Below are 16,681 nucleotides of genomic sequence, written 5' to 3' on the forward strand. Positions count from 1 at the left end.
AGTCTAATATTCTTAATTGCATTACAAATATAACAATCATTTATATTATTACGTCACTTGCCTGCACGAATTCCTTCTAGGGCTAGCTCTTCCACTCCGGCTTGAGGGACGACTCCGACAACACGTCTTTTCTGCAAGATACAAAAAATATGTATTAGGATAATGCGAAGTAACATATATATATATTGCATTTCACGTTCACGTTCGTTCACGTTCGTTCGCTCGTTCTCATTCACGTTCGTTCTCGTTCACGTTCGTTGTCGTTCTCGTTCACGTTAATTCGTTCGATCGTTCTCGTTCTCGCTCTCGTTCGTTCGATCGTTCTCGTTCTCGTTCACGTTCTCGCGGCAACGTACGTTGACGTGTTCGTTCTCGTTCACGTGTTAGTTAACGGCGGTGTGGCGGCATCGGGCCGGCGCTTGGCGCGGCGGCGTGGCGGCGGCGGCGGCGTGGCGTTGCATGCGGCGGCGGCGTTGCGCGTGCGGCGGCGGCGTGGCGTGGCGGCGGCGGCGTTGCGCGCGCGGCGGCGAAGGCGGCGGCGTGGCGTGCCGGCGGCGGCGTGGCGCGGCGTCGTCGTGGCGCGGCGTCTCGTGGCGGGCGGCGCGACGGAGAGAGAGATCGAGATCGGAGATCAATGAAGGGAGAGGTGGCGGCGGCTCTCAGCCCAGAGATGCGGCGGCGGCGGAGGAGGCAGAGGCGGCAGCGAGGACGACGAGCTCGAGACGACGGCGAGATACGGCGGCGTCGGCGCGGGGATTTGCCCTAGGCAGTGGCGGCGAAGGAGAGAGGCCGAGAGAGATCGATCGGCCGAAAACGTTAAGTGTTGGTGGAGAAGACGAGGGCGCGCATCGGGAATATATATAGCCCTCGATCTTTACTCCCGGTTGATGAACAACCGGGACTAAAGAAAAGATCTTTATTCTCGGTTGTTCTCATCAACCGGGAGTGAGTAAATATCTTTTCCCGCTATTTCCAAATTCTTTTTAAACCCGGTTAGGGTTAAGAACCGGGACTAAAGATTATAGCACTGCATATTTTTTTCGCTTACATATGTGTTTCTAAAATAGAAGTTAATGCATTAACATTATTTAAAGTACAAAGATTAATGACAATTACTTCAAAAAAATATTTTTGTCTGTAATAAATTAAGTGGATAAATCGTAATAAGCAAATATATGACTTAAAATTAATAAAAATTCCAATAATCATATATACTTAGCATATGAATGATATTATTAAATTGGTAAAAACTCTAATTAAGATATGTATGTACATACTGCATGATTTAAAATTAATAAAAATTGTAATTATCATATATACTTAGCGTAGGAATTATATTAAATTAAATGTTAAAAACTCTAATTAACATATGTAAATGCCACATGCATGATTTAAACCTTTTAAAAATTCAAATAGTCATATATAAGTAGCATATGAAAGATAGTAAATTAAATTGTGAAAAACTCTAATTAACATCTGTAAATGCCACATGAATGATTTAATACTTTTAAAAATTCTCTAGTCAATTATAATTAGCATATGAATGATAGTCAATTAAATGTAGCATATGAATGATAGTAAATTATGCCATACATCAATTGATTTATATGGATAATCAATACATCCAAAATAGTTTACATCGTGTACACAATAATTACGGCATTACATCGGCGGTGACGGTTGACTGCACGTACTTTCTCCTCACTATTGTTCCCTCATTGTGATCGCTGCGTGAGTAAGGGGTGTCTTCGTTTGATAGGAGGATGCTAGGGTCAATCGTCACCTTGAAAGGGGGTTGCCCATCCAACTGATCGTAATCCTCGTCAGTCTTGTCCTCAACTCCGATGATTTTTCTTTTGCCTGGGAGAACCACTTGACGCTTAGGCTCGTCAGGCCCTCTGCCCTTCTTTCCTTTGCTAGACATGTCCTTCACGAAAAAGACTTGCGTTACATCATTGGCAAGGACAAAAGGTTCGTCCGAGTATCCAACCTTGTTAAGGTCAACAGTTGTCATACCACTGCCATCAATCATTACGCCTCCACCAGTCAACCTAACCCATTGGCACCGGAACAGAGGAACCTTGAGAGGACCATAGTCAAGTTCCCATATATCCTCGATGGCACCATAATACGTGGCAGTTGTTCCATCGTGTCCCATGGCATCGACACGAACAACGCTGTTTTGGTTCGTGCTCTTCATGTCTTGGGCTCTCGTGTAAAATGTGTACCCATTGATCTCATATCCCTGGAATGTCGCGATTGACCCAGACGGTCCCCTCGCCAGGAAGGCAAGTTGTTGGTTGATCGACTCGTTACCCATGAGATGTTGTCGTAGCCACGTGGGGAAAGTATCAATGTGATGCCGTGTAATCCATGCATCGGACTTACCGATGTTCCTGGCACAAACTAGAGCCAAGTGCTCCTCGATGTAAGGAGCTACCAATGAAGAGTGTTGCAGAACAGTGAAATGGGCTTTACGGAATAAATTGTTGTCTACCGTCATTATTTCTTTCCTTCCGAGAGTTCCCTTTCCCCGTAGTCTCCCTTCATGGCGTAATTCAGGTACCCCGATTGGACGAAGGTCTTTGATAAATTCTACGCAAAATTCGATGACCTCCTCTGTTCCATAACCCTTGGCGATGCTTGCCTCTGGACGAGCACGGTTACGAACATACTTCTTCAGAATGCCCATGTACCTCTCGAAAGGAAACATGTTGTGTAGGTACACAGGCCCGAGAATACGGATCTCTTTCACAAGGTGACAAAGCAGATGCGTCATTATATTGAAAAATGAAGGTGGAAATATCAACTCAAAACTGACGAGACATTGCACCACTTCATTCTGAAGGGCTTCTAATCTATCCGGATCGATGACCTTCTGCGAAATTGTGTTCATGAATGCACATAGCTTTGTTATTGTTGCCCGGACATTGTCTGGAAGGATACCCCTTATTACAACTGGTAGCAGTTGTGTCATCAACATGTGACAGTCATGAGACTTTAGGTTTGTGAACTTCTTCTCCTTCGTCCTTATTATTCGTTTGATATTCGTGGAGTATCCAGACGGTACCTTTATGCTCTCCAAGCATTCAAACATACTTTCCTTCTCTGCCTTGCTAAGAGTGTAGCTGGCTGGACTCAAGTAATGGCTTCCTTTCTCCTTTGGTTTCGGGTGAAGGTCGCCGCGTTGTTCCATATGCTTCAGATCATTACGTGCTTCCAGTGTATCTTTCGACTTTCCGTATACACCTAGGAAGCCAAGAAGGTTTACGCAAAGGTTCTTAGTGAGGTGCATCACGTCGATTACGTGGCGTACGTCCAAGAATTCCCAATATGGTAACTCCCAAAATATAGAGTTCTTTTTCCACATCGCCGCGTGACCATCTTTGCTCTCTATAGGCTGGCTTCCAGGCCCCTTTCCGAACACTACTTTAAGATCTTTAACCATAGCAAACATTGTTTTCCCGCTGCGATGTTTAGGCTTCGTACGGTGGTCGCCCTTATGTTCGAAGTGCTTGCCTTTCTTCCGTACCGGGTGGTTTGCTGCAAGGAATCGACGATGACCCATGTATACAACATTCCTACAGTGCTTAAGATACGTACTTTCTGTTTCATCCATACAGTGAGTGCAAGCCTTGTACCCCTTGTTGGACTGTCCGGATAGGTTGCTAAGTGCAGGCCAATCGTTGATGGTTACGAACAGCAGCGCTCGTAGGTTAAACTCCTGTTTGTCCTCGTCCCACACGGGAACACCTTCCTTCTTCCACAACTGTTTAAGATCTTCGACCAGTGGTCTTAGGTACACATCGATGTCGTTACCAGGTTGCTTGGGGCCTTGAATAATAATCGACATCATTATGTACTTCCTCTTCATGCATAGCCAGGGGGGGAGGTTGTAGATACACATCGTAACGGGCCAAGTGCTATGGCCGCTGCTCATCTCTCCAAAAGGATTCATGCCATCCGTACTCAAACCAAACTGTATGTTTCGTGCGTCCTTTCCAAATTCTTTAAATTTTCTGTCGATGTTTCGCCACTGCGAACCATCGGCGGGGTGTCACAGCATCCCGTCCTGTTGACGCTCTTCAGCGTGCCATCGCAACATTCTAGCATTCCCCTTGTTCCTGAACAAACGCCTTAGCCGTGGTATTATAGGGAAATACCACATCACCTTAGCAGGAATTCTCTTGTTTGTTAGCTGCCCGTCAACTTCTCCTGGATCGTCTCGTCTATTCTTGTATTGTAGTGCTTTGCAAACATGGCATGCTTCTAGGTTCTCATACTCCTCACCGCGATATAGGATACAATCGTACGGACATGCGTGAATCTTATGAACTTCCAGTCCTAACGGGCAAACTATGTTCTTAGCCTCGTACGTTGTCTCGGGCAATTTGTTTCCCCCCGGAAGAATGTTCTTACGAGTTTCAATAAATCGCCAAATGCCTTGTCACTAACCCCATTTTTTGCCTTCCATTGCAAGAACTCCAGAGTGGTATCCAACTTTTTGTGCCCCTGCTCGCAACCTGGGTACAACGAAGTTCTGTGGTCCTCCAACATCTTGTCCAATTTATGGGCCTCCTTTTCACTTTCGCAGTCCTCCCTGGCGTCCTGCAACATCTGACCAAGATCATCCGCAACGTCGTTACCATCAGCAGCTATTTCCTCCTCGCCCGTTTGATTTTCTTCAAATCCAACATACTGAGCAAAGTCCGGAATATTGTCGTCTTCCACTTCATTTTCTTCCATTTCAACACCTTGCTCTCCGTGGGATATCCAACAATTATAGCTTGGCATGAACCCCGACTCAAACAAGTGGAAATGAATAGTCCTGGATGCAGAATACTCCTTCTGATTCTTACACTTATTGCATGGACAACAAATAAAACCCCTTTGTCTGTTAGCTTCGGCCACTCTCAAAAAATAGTGCACGCCATCAATAAACTCTTTAGACCGCCGGTCAGCGTACATCCATTGCCGATCCATCTACATGAGTCAAAAAAAAACCGTACACAAATAATTATTCTTACAATAATAACAGTCATACAATAATTATAAGATATCTTTATTCATACAAAAATCATAAAATATTACACCAAATAATTCTTAAAAACTATTTGTAAAGTTTTAAATTAATTTTAATGTGTTTTACTTCTTTTAATTTTCATTTTAGTTTGTTTTCTATTATTTAAGATTAACTTTCACTAGAGTTTTCCTTCTCAACCATTTTATAAAACCTTGTTTAGCAAATGAACTAAATTTATATATATTCTTTCTTCCCCACACACATTTTCTCTCTCATCAACTTACAACTAAATTTTGGAGACAAAAAAAGTGTGCAAAACATAGGTGCAAATGTAGTATGACAAAAAAAACATTGGAGGATGAAGTTGCAAACCTTTTAGACACCTCCGATTTGTATGTAATCACCAAAATAAATTCAATAGAAATTTTGGCATGACCTCCCCACTTTTTTGAAGAAATTTTGAAGCTTGCTCGGGCAGCTGGAGGAGGAAGAAGACATATATATATATATAGGGGTGGGACTTTAGTCTCGGTTGGTAGCACCAACCCGGGCTAAAGATCACCACGATCTTTAGCCCCGGTTGGTAATACCAACCGGGACTAAAGTTACGATCTTTAGTCCCGGTTGGTAAAGATCCTGGGGGGGCCTGACATGCCCTGACAGCATTCGAACCGGGACTAAAGATGATCTTTAGTCACCAACCAGGACTAAAGATCAAATATGCCCGTTACCCTTTTGAACCGGGACTAAAGATCATCTTTAGCCCCGGTTTTATTGCATCCGGGACTATTGTGGAAATCGGCCGACCGACGAAAGATGGTTTCTCCACCAGTGCACACGGAGTGAGCAGCACTAAGACTATGACGAGGATAATGATAACACTAATGGTAAACATATCGTCAGTAGCAAATAAGGAAACCCTGATCCAAATGAAACAGGCGGCATTTGACGGTTTTGAGCTGAGAAACAAGCTAGCTAGCTTACTTTATTTATATTCCCTTCAATGTTTCAGCTCTTACTTGTGAAGTTGTGATGTGCACTACTAAAGAACAAAGAAGAAAAAAAGAAGAAGAAAAAGAGGACTTGTGATGTGCTATTTGGACAGTGGGCAGGGATTTCAATATTTCGGCTGCACCCGGTCGATCGAATAATGCTAATGCTGTTGGTGAAGCAGATCAGAGGCTGCGCAGCGCCAGCTTCTTCAGGCACTGTTTGTCCAGCTAGGTCTACTGTGAGAATGTTAATTAGTGTCTCAATTATCCATGATTCTGGTGTGGCACCAACGCATCAAGCATATCGAGATCGATTTTTAATTTATCCGAGAACGCAATTCATGCTTTGCATGAGTTCGTGTTCTCACATCTTCACCAAAAGGCTACCTACGTACATCCAGCCGTCATCATCGAGTTTATGTTTAAGCATGAACATTTATGTTACTCATGTTCCAACGAGCCACGTCAGCGAAAACCACTCTCAAAACCACCGAGGGAATCATTTTGCACCAGTTTTAATAGTTGAGGGTTCAAAATATTGTGATTTAGGGATACAAATTAGATGAACACATATTGAGAGAGTTAAAGTGGACTTATTCCTTTAAGTAAGTTCTACTTGTAGAGGGTCAAATGTTGTTCTTGTTTCGAGTCCTCTGTTTTGTTGCTGAGTCAGATATCGCTTTATGTGGAACATTATTGCGCGATTATTTTCGCACTATTGTATAGGTAGATTCTATTAGAGGCGACCTTACTCGCTCTTGTACATCAAATTTCTCCCTTGTTATCTGGTTTAACATCAACTAGGAGTATTTCATAGAGGATTTGTCGCTCTTGAAAACCCACTTGTTGCGTTTATTCCATAGCTCCAGTCCTATTTGAATTGCGTCTTCGATCCCTTGGGTCAGCAGCAAGTTTCTCTGCAAAATATGTTCCCAAATATTTCGTAGACCACAATGACCGACTTGGCCTCCGGCTCCACGCCTTTCTCGGTCACCTCTTCCGCTCGCCTTTCCCGCCCTCATCCTTGTCATCAGCCTTCTCTCTGCTCTTGTTTTCACTGTTATCGTCATTATTGGTGTCCTCCAACGGTGAGTCCTTGTTAGAGTTCTTCGGCAGGGGCCCGTCATACCATCAGGCATCCCTGACCTCCCTCGCTCCATTCCTCGCCGCCCCACTGTTGGAAATATAGTCATATATCGGCATATTTTAATTTAAAATATTAAGATAATAATCATGACATGAATAATGCGAGGTGATCTAGTGATAAAATTAAACATAACCAGGAACATGCTTAAGATAGAATAAGCATCATCATCATGTAGAGAACGCAATAACATTGCGACTAACAGAAGTAACAAAAACAGAGATAGCGGTAGAATGTTATACCCTGTGAAAGTCCCTCCGCTGGATTGTGAGGTAGAACTGCCTCCGTTGGTGTTGTCGATCGGTGCGCCAACTCCTGCTCCGGGTGCACCATCTCCAGAAGACATGGTGATGCATACAAATGGACGACGAACAGAAGAAAAAGAGCAGTCGTGCGGAAGCACTCCCTAAAAACCTGATCACCCGCCTACCCGGTGTAGATCTCAGGCGAAGGTGTGATTCCGGAGGCCCTGCTCGTTCCGATCTCTCGTTCCGATCTGTTTGATATACCAGTTTTTTGGTGGAGACTGTTAAGTTGAACTTCCACCTAGGAAAAGAGCTACATCAGACCACAACTGAACAATGGACTATGCCTTGAATTGTCAGTCTTGTGTGATCAGGTTTCACTCAAACCCTTGCATCTCCTCTATTTGGAGCATATAAGTCAAACTCCAGGCCCTTCCATGAGTATCTAGAAATTGCCCAAATCTCATAGACTGTGACTAGCAGTCGAACTCATATAGGTGTGCTCCTTCTGAAATGTTCTGCAGTTCAACATCTCTGCTTAGAAAAGCCACTTAGACCACATTAAGGCATAAGCCATCCTACCATGCAGAATAGAAGTAAAGTACATCATGAAAATGAGCCCTTTTCAAGGGTCTCTTCTCTCAGCCACACAATAGTTTGTTTCGCTATCCAAATTCACGGGATCTCCGATCACAATGGACAGGTTTCCACTATTGTGCAACCTTAGGTGGGTATCAAGCCCATTTCCCTCGATGCACTGTTTATCACATTACGTGGTAAGCTGATCTGCCAGATGTTTAGCCGTCTGGACATAGTCCAATGCTATCACTCCGGGGTTTTTTTGCTTTCTGACAGATTTCAGTCTTCTTTTGATATGCCTAGATGACTTCATGTTGTCCTTTGAACTGTTCACTTTAATAATCACTGTTTGATTATCACAGTTCATTAGGATAGCTGGCACTGGTTTTTCAACCACCGGCAAATCCATCAGGAGTTCATGAAGCCACTCGGCCTCAACTGTCGCAGTATCTAGTGCTGTAAGTTTTGCTTCCATTGTTGACCTCATTAAGATGGTTTGCTTTCAAGACTTCTAGGAAACAGCGCCACCTACAAGTGTGAACACATATCCACTTGTGGCCTTTATCTTATCAGCATCAGATATCCAGTTTGAGTCACTATACCCTTCCAGTACTTTTGGGTAACCGGTATAGTGAATTCCATAGCTCATAGTGCCCTTTAGATAGCGCATTACTCTTTCCAGAGCCTGCCAATGATCATCTCCCGGATTTGAGACAAACCGGCTCAGCTTGCTTACAGCAAATGAGATGTCAGGCCTCGTTGCACTAGCCAAGTACATCAATGAACCAATGATTTGGGAGTATCTCAGTTGATCCCTTGCTATTCTTCGGTTTTTCCTTAATAGCACGCTGGGATCATAAGGAGTAGGAGCTAGCTTGCAGTCACTGTAGCCAAAGCGACTTAAAACCTTGTCCACATAGTGGGATTGCACAAGTGTAATCCCACCTTCATCTCCTCTCAGCAGCTTAATGTTAAGAATAACATCAGCCTCTCCCAAATCCTTCATTTCAAAGCTCTTGGACAGAAAGTCCTTGACCTCCTCAATCACATTGAGGCTAGTCCCAAAGATCAATATGTCATCGATATATAAACACAAGATCACTCCTTCTCCCCTACCATAGCGATAGCGCACACATTTGTCAGCTTCGTTCACAACAAAGCCAACAAATGTAAGTGCGGTGTCAAACTTCTCATGCCATTGCTTAGGTGCTTACTTAAGGCCACACAAGGATTTCAACAGTTTACACACAATTCCCTCCTGACCTTCTAGTACATACCCGTCTGGTTGATCCATATAGATCTCCTCCTCTAGCTCTCCGTTTAGGAAAACTGTCTTAACGTCCATCTGATGGACGAGAAAACCATGAGAGGCTACCAGAGCAAGTAGTACTCGAATCGTGATCAAACGGTCAACTGGTGAGTAGGTGTCGAAAAAAATCCTCGCCTTCTTTTTGGGTATAACCCTTGGCCACAAGCCCTGCCTTGTATTTTTTAATTGTACCATCAGGCCCAAGCTTTTTCTTGAAAACCCATTTGCATCCTACAAGCTTGCACCCATATGGACGCTCAACGACTTCCCAAGTACCATTAGAAATAATTGAGTCCATCTCACTGCGTACTGCTTCCTTCTAGTAGTCAGCGTCAGGAGATGAATATGCCTCTTCTTGGAGTGTCATCCACGAGGTATACAATATAGTCATCTCCAAAGGATTTTGCAACCCTTTGTCTCTTACTATTACGAGTATCTACAATGTTATCCTCCTCAGGATTTCCCTCAGGCGTTTGATCATTGTGTTCTATCGGTGCAAAGTGCTCATGGGGTATGACAGTTTCTTGACTAGAAGTGCTAGGTGTATTTTTCATGGGAAATTCATTCTCAAAGAATGTGGCATCTCTTGACTCAATAATTGTACCAACTTGCATGTTGGGTACTCCAGAGTTTACTATTAAGAATCTATAACCCACGCTATGAATAGCATAACCAAGGAACACACAATCAACAGTATTCGGTCCAAGTTTACGCTTTTTGGCTATAGGTACATTTACCTTGACCAAACAGCCCCATGTTCGTAGGTATGAGAGATTTAATTTCTTCCTTTCTCATTCCTCGAATGGTGTTACTTCCTTATGCTTCATTGGAATTTTATTCAGGACATGACAAGCAGTCAAAGTTGCCTCACCCCACCATTCCTTGGAAAGTCCCGCAGTGTCTAACATGACATTCACAATCTCAGTTTGAGTACGGTTCTTTGTTTGGCTACCCCATTTGATTGGGGTGAATAGGGAGGCGTCCTCTCATGAATAATTCCAAACTCTTCGCAAAAGGATATAAACTCATTGGAAAAATACTCTCCACCCCTATCAGACCTCAACCATTTGATTTTCCTTTCAAGTTGGTTTTCTACCTCAGCTTTATAGGTCTTAAAGTAATGCAATGCTTCATCCTTTGTTTTCAATAGATACACATAACAAAATCTAGTGCAATCATCTATCAGTGTCATGAAATATTTCTTTCCCTCTTTAGTCAACACGCTGTTCATTTCGCACAGATCGGAATGAACAAGTTGTAGAGGTACCAAATCCCTTGCCTCAGATGCCTTGTGAGGCTTGCGAGGTTATTTCGATTGAACACAAGTATGGCACTTGGAACCTTTGACCAAAGTGAATTTTGGAATTAAACTCATGTTAGCCAAGCGCGTCATACAACCGAAATTCACATGACAAAGTCACGAATGCCACACATTGGACTCATCATTCTCACTAATATGGTTCACAACATTATTATTATTACACATGTCATCGAAAGAAAAGCGGAACAAGCCTCCGCTGTCATAACCTTTTCCAATAAAATTTTCATATTTAGATACGACACATTTATTGGATTCAAACACAAGTCTAAAGTCTTCTCTACACAGTAGAGAGTCGCTAACTAGATTCTTCTTTATTGAAGGGACATGCTGCACGTTCTTCAGCTGCACGGTCTTTCCCAAAGTAAACTTCAGATGGACCGTACCAACACCATGAATAGCCGCAAGTGACCCATTTCCCATCAACAAGGAGGAACCTCTCCCGACCTGATAAGAAGAAAACAGGGAAATATCAGCACATACATGAATATTAGCACCAGTATCAACCCACCAATCAGGTGAATGAAAAACAGAGAGAACTGTAGGTAAAATTTTACCGTACCCCGATGTTCATCCGCCCTCGCTAATGACCATGTTGGCAGACTTCCTGTCTTTGCGCTTAGGATAGACCTTGGCCCAATGCCTAGACTTGCCACATACAAAGCAGTCTCCCTTTGCCTTTCCCTTGCCTTTCTTCTTGAAATTGGTTGTAGCCTTGGGTTTGACATCAGGCTTGACTTTCTTGTTGTTGTGGGATGCATGAGGGTTCTTCTTCTGTACCATATTGGCACTAGAACCTCCCTCGACCTTTTTGCTCCGGTTGTCCTTTGCCCTTGCCTTCTCCTCAACACCCAAAGAGCCAATGAGATCAGAAACACTGAACTCTTGTCTCTTGTGCTTTAGAGAAGTGGCAAAGTCCGACCAAGAAGGTGGCAATTTGGCAATAATGCCCCCGCCACAAATTTGTCCGGCAACTCACAGTTGTTCTCAAGTTCCTTAGCCAGTATCTGAATCTCATGAGCTTGTTCCACTACAGAACGGTCATCGACCATCTTGTAGTCATAGAACTGCTCCATGACATACAGCTCACTGCCAGCGTCGAGAACTCCGAACTTGGCCTAAAGTACATCCCACATGTCCTTCCCTGAAGGCATGTGCATATACACGTCCACTATATTGTCAGCGAGTACACTGATCAATGCTCCACGGAACAGGCAATCTGAAGCCTCGAACTTAACCTTCTCCTCAGGAGAGAGAGGTGGTTCACTTCGTTTACCCCATGAAACATAGAAACATTGCATTGCTGTCAACCATAGTAGTGCACATGCTTTCCATCTCATATAATTAGAACCATCAAAAGCATATGGTTTCAGTGCAACAACAAAGCCAACTATCGAAAATGACCTATCAGGTTTTTGGATTGTTGAAAATATAGTCATATATCAGCATATTTTAATCCAAAATATTAAGACAATAATCATGACATGAATAATGTGAGGTGATCTAGTGATAAAATTAAACATAACCAGGAGCATGCTTAAGATAGAATAAGCATCATCATCATGTAGAAAACGCAATAACATTGCGACTAATAGAAGTAACAAAAACAGAGATAGCGGTAGAATGTTATACCCTGTGAAAGTCCCTCCGCTGGATTGTGAGGCAGAACTGCCTCCGTTGGTGTTGTCGATCGGTGCGCCAGCTCCTGCTCCGGGTGCGCCATCTCCGGAAGACATGGTGATGCAAACAAATGGACGACCACTTATTATGGGCTGTTGAGATTTTAATAGAAAAATCGGGACAAACCATTTATTCTAACACCCACTCCCTGGCCTACCTCGCTCTATCTTGTCTCCCTTTCTCCTCACGGAGCCGGTGCCTTGCCGCCGCCTCTCCCAGTGCCGCTGCTCCTCGCCGCTGAAGACGGAGGCTCGCCGGAGTTCACCGCCAACCACCCCTCGTCCGCTATCCACCGTAGGCAACCGCCCGACCCTGAGTCACCCCTACTTCCTTGTGCGAGGAGGAAGAAGAGATACAGAGTCAATGACATGTGGGCCTGACTTGGTCCCACCTCTCCTTAATCCGCACTCAACAGTAAGCCCTCAGTAATCCCTCTCACTGCCATGTGGGCTGTCACGCCCTGAAAATCGCCTAATTTAATAATTCATTCTTTAATGCATTTTTAGAAATTATTTTAAAAGCTTACAAGTTAAACTCTAATAATCTAGGAAAAATCACAACATAAAACTGAGTTGGATAAAGTTTCATTAAATACTTTGCTTGTTTATCTATTTTCTAGATTTTTCTGGGAATTATTTGAGCAACGGAAGTATTTTTAATAAATGAAACATCATTTCACGAATTATTTTAATTGAGAAAGTTTAAAAAAACTTCTTCTAAGCCGTTGGTCTGATTCCAGCCCAACCCTTTTTCCCCCCTTGCGCGGCCGTGTGGCCCAAGCCGGCCCAAGCCGAGCCGCCGCCCCTCCCTCCTGTCAGCCGCCGACATGTGGGGCCCACATGTCGGGGCCTTCTTCAACCTCCGGCCGACAGCCGAGCCCGAGCGCCGCCGCCTCCCGTTCGAATCTGCCCCAACCGGCCATCCCCGAGTCCAATTGATTGTGGGGAAATTATCTCCTCTTTATCCTCTTCCTTTCCCCTAAAGTTTCGGAGATCAATTTTGCCCGAATAAACCGAATTAAACTCGTTTTGATTTTATCTCTCCAAACTAACCCTAGGATTTTCTGGCTTTGATTCCTCTCGTTTGGAGTTCGATCTCTTTAATCCGAGCCTATAAATAGCATCCCCTAGTCGTCCTCTTCCGTTTGCCCCAAGTCCAAGCCGCCGCCATTGCCCGTAGCGCCGGCGCCACGCTAGCCCTAGCGCCGCCGCCGCCGTCGCCGCTTCAGCCGCACCGCGCCGCTGCTGTGGTCGTCGCCGCCGCCTTCCGTCGCCACCGTCAGGTTCGTGAGGTGGAGGAGCGCCCCGTCCGCCCCTTCGCAGCTGCCGAAGACCGCCGGAGCGCTGTCGCCAACGTTGAGCCGAGCCGAGTCGCCGCCGGACCTCGTTGCCGGCCGTCGTCCGTCGTCGTCCGTCGTTGTTCTTTGTGTCGGTGAGTTCGCGTCACCGTCCTCTTCGCATAGGTGTCCTCGGATAGCCTGGCCGAGCCCTCTATCGCCGGTGGTCGCGTGGAGCCGAGCCTACGCCGGCGATGATGTCATGATGATGTCATTTTTTTTCCTTTTTGTTAGTTTTTCTGTATTAGATGAAAATCGATTAAACTTAGAAAGTTCATAACTAAATCATCGTAACTTGGATTCAGGTGGTTCAAGTAGCTAAATTTATCTAAAATTGAGATCTACATATTAAAAATATCCACATTACTGTTGATGCTTGTTTTTGTACTATTTTGTTGATTTTGTTTATTTGCTTTAGTTTCCAACGTTCCAGAGGAGAGCGTTTTCGTTGAGGAAGGTTCAGAAGCGTTTGAAGAAGCTCAAGACAAGTCACACAGATCCCAAACAACTCTTTGAGCATGTTGAACCCGTTTAAAGCTAATGTGTTATTTCAACTTATGCATTATTTTTGAATGTCATCGGGTGGTGAGCCTTTCCCAATTAATTAATGGCTGAAGATGACTTTATTTTCCTATAGGTAATAAATTGATTAGCTTGGACCTTATATATTGGTTTGGTTCAGCTAAATGCTATGTATATAATTGCTTAGCCATGCTTAGAAACCTTAGCTTATTAATGAGATGAATCATACTACATTATTATTTATGATTATATTTAATGGTAGCTCACGATGGTTAATCGTGTTACGATAATTAATTGATAATTAAAACCTGATTAAAGGTGGGTTGTGAGCACATGGTTTTGATGGTCGTGCTCATGACAATTAAGGACCGGTTCGCGAGCTACTGTTGTGAAACATTTACCGTGCCAACCACAAGCCAGCGTGGGCAATGGCTTTACCTTTTGTATAGCATGATTCGTTATGGGGTGCCAGACTAAGAAGCGGCAAGAAGTACGTGGGGGTCGCTGGGGAGTCCATGCCTCTGGTTTTTGAGGGGGAGATTATGATTCAGGAACGGTGCACTGTGGTGAGTTGTGTTGTGTGAGATGTATTGTCACAGTTCCTTTCCAAGGTACCGTGGTGGTATCGAGGCACATGGTGACATGTCGTGGAGCTGTGTCTTGTGGGTACAGTGGTACATCTCTGGCCAGAGTAAAACTATTCAGATAGCCGTGCCCACGGTTATGGGTGGGTTTAACAATGTTTTTCGTGATTAGTCTCACACTACTCATTGTTGGTGTTAACCTGTGATAATTAAGTTGACTCCTGGTTTGGAATGGTATATTCCTGGTATGGAGGTTTGATTTGTACAACCGGGGTTGGTTGTTCAGATGTGGTTGGGCCTATGCAACATGGGTGTGTTGTATAGTGTTTACTTAATATTGTTTAATTATTCAACTGTTTTACTATTTTCTCAAATGTTTATTAAATGCTATTTATGCAAATAAGTTATATTATGCTATCCTTTGTTATCCTGTGCACTTGCATATTTGCTGTGTGGCTTGTTGAGTATGTCATATGCTCATTCTTGCAATATTCATTCATCAGAGAAGGAGTATTTCAGTGAAGGTGATGATCAGGAGGGTTAGGTTTTGTTTGGGTCAAGTTGTTTGTGGAGTGGAGTCACTATAGCTGTTTAGTCTCTTGTTTATTTTTTTCCACTGTGTAGAATTTTATTCTTTTGAGAGGAATTATCTACCTCTGTAATAGTTTATTATTTTGTGAATATTAATTAGCTGTTTGATAGTACTCTATTATCAATTTGTTATTGTGTGCCTCGGCTGATTCCTGGACGAGGATTTAACGCACATGTAAGCGTTTGGAATTTTGGATAGAAATTCCGGTCGTGACATGGGCCCACGACCATTTAGTTTAACTAAACCTGATTTTAAATAATGAGTCCGTGACATGTGAACCCTACCGGTCCACACCCTTAACCTGTCTTGATGGACTCAGTCCACCATGGACTGGAGACTCATCTCTCTTCAGTCTCCACCTCTCACTGACAACCTTACCCCACCAGGGAATATTCCCTCCATTTTTCAGTTAGGATCCTTTTCTAGAAATCCAGAAAATCCATATAATCTTCCAAACTTCATACCTGTCAAACCGTAACTCCGATCAACCCCGTTCAACTTCTTAAATTTTTCTAAAAATGAGTTCTATCTAATTCAACTATTAATTTATAAGAGATACTGTTTATTTGTAGGATTCTTGTTAGGATTGTTTTGTTGATTGCGTAGCACTGTTTTAGATTTTGGTTGACGGAGAAGATTTCCAAGATTTGAATAGCCATGCCCACAATCAAGGGCAAATGTAAGGTGATTCTGTTAGCATAGATTTATTTGCTATTGCTTTTGTGAAAAATGTTTGTGGTTGCCGGAGCCAGTCTTGGTGACTGACGAACGACCTGGGTGGTTTGAAACGGGCCTGCGTGACCGGGATGCCGAGATAGTATCATAGAGTAGGCTTTCCGAGTTAAAGCGAAGTGTTGTAGGGCTATGGATGGCGAGAAGCCGAAGATTAAGTGTTGTTGCGAGAAGCGCTAGGTTTCCCGAAAGGGAAATGAGATGACATGCATGATATGGTTTGACTAGATGAGGAGATGATGCCATGTAGAGTTGGAAAGTGAAAAGAAGCTAATAAGCACTAAAAGTTTGATCTCTCTCTCTCTCTCTCGCTGTCTACTTGGGTTGTTGCAAAGCAATTCATAGATGGATCAAAAGATGAGAGTTTCCTTCCAATTAGTTTTGTAGAAACCCACACTTAGAAGTTTCGAGAAATGTTAGTTTTGTAGAAATCCACACTTAGAAGTTTCGAGAAATGTTTTTAAAAGAAAGCCTTTTGAAATAAACCCAACCTTCCATTGAAGCTTACATAATCACATTTAGTGTGTCTTGCGAGGACGGAAGTACCCACTCTCCTTTTGTTGTTGTTTTTCTTCTCCATCGAGTTCAGGCTGAAGATGTTGAAGGTCACCATTTTGTCCATAGA

General features: G+C 43.6%; 1 long non-coding RNA gene across 1 annotated transcript; it reads right to left on the reverse strand.

The window, feature by feature from the left end:
• Positions 1-10,682: 10,682 nt before the first annotated feature.
• LOC136354087 (uncharacterized) lies at positions 10,683-13,015 on the reverse strand. Its single transcript, XR_010737831.1, has 3 exons — positions 12,448-13,015; positions 11,173-12,333; positions 10,683-11,057 (listed from the first exon to the last, which is right to left on the reverse strand). It is a non-coding gene; the product is annotated as an uncharacterized lncRNA (long non-coding RNA).
• Between the last annotated feature and the right edge of the window lie 3,666 nt (positions 13,016-16,681).

Source organism: Oryza sativa, chromosome 11, assembly GCF_034140825.1.
Source record: "Oryza sativa Japonica Group chromosome 11, ASM3414082v1".
In the NCBI taxonomy this organism is placed as follows: Eukaryota; Viridiplantae; Streptophyta; class Magnoliopsida; order Poales; family Poaceae; genus Oryza; species Oryza sativa.